The 492-nt window shown below is 66.3% G+C and overlaps 1 protein-coding gene across 1 annotated transcript in view; it reads left to right on the top strand.

Moving 5' to 3' along the window:
* Positions 1-492, top strand: part of CELSR1 (cadherin, EGF LAG seven-pass G-type receptor 1) — a 50,759-nt gene that overhangs the window by 39,731 nt on the left and 10,536 nt on the right. The gene's annotated exons all lie outside the window — the stretch shown is intronic.

The raw sequence follows: 492 nt of genomic DNA, 5'->3' as shown, positions 1-492 counted from the left end.
TGATGATGGTGATGTTGGTGCCGCAGGAGGGGAGGTACTCGCCCAGCGAGAGGAGAGGACGTGCAGCACAGCGAGAGTGGGGGCCCCGCAGAGAGGGTGCCTCCAGCGTGTGGGGGCTGGACCAGGGCGGGGGACCTACAGAACAGCCTTGGGGAGGCAGGGCAGCAGCTGAGAGCGCAGCGTGGGGCCCAGGAGCCACGAAATGGTCAGAGCAGGGGTGACCACTGGGCCAGGCGACCCAAGCTGGGGCCAGGAACGGGACGGTGTGTGAGGAGGAGCTTCGAGGCAACAGGAGGCTCCTGTCCACACACCCCCGGAAGAGCAGAGTCTGAAACGGCTGTGGAGGGGTGGAGACCCCGGGCAGGGGACACAGGGCAGCCTGGTCATCGGCTCCACCGCCCTCCACCTCGTCCACCACGCACACGCACCTTTCCAAGCACTTAACTCACCTTAATGCACATGGTCCCGCCACCCCAACGACCCCATGAGGGG

This window comes from Bison bison, unplaced genomic scaffold (assembly GCF_000754665.1).
Source record: "Bison bison bison isolate TAMUID 2011002044 unplaced genomic scaffold, Bison_UMD1.0 scf7180017856539, whole genome shotgun sequence".
Lineage (NCBI taxonomy): Eukaryota > Metazoa > Chordata > Mammalia > Artiodactyla > Bovidae > Bison > Bison bison.
This window is presented reverse-complemented; position numbering and strand designations above follow the sequence as displayed.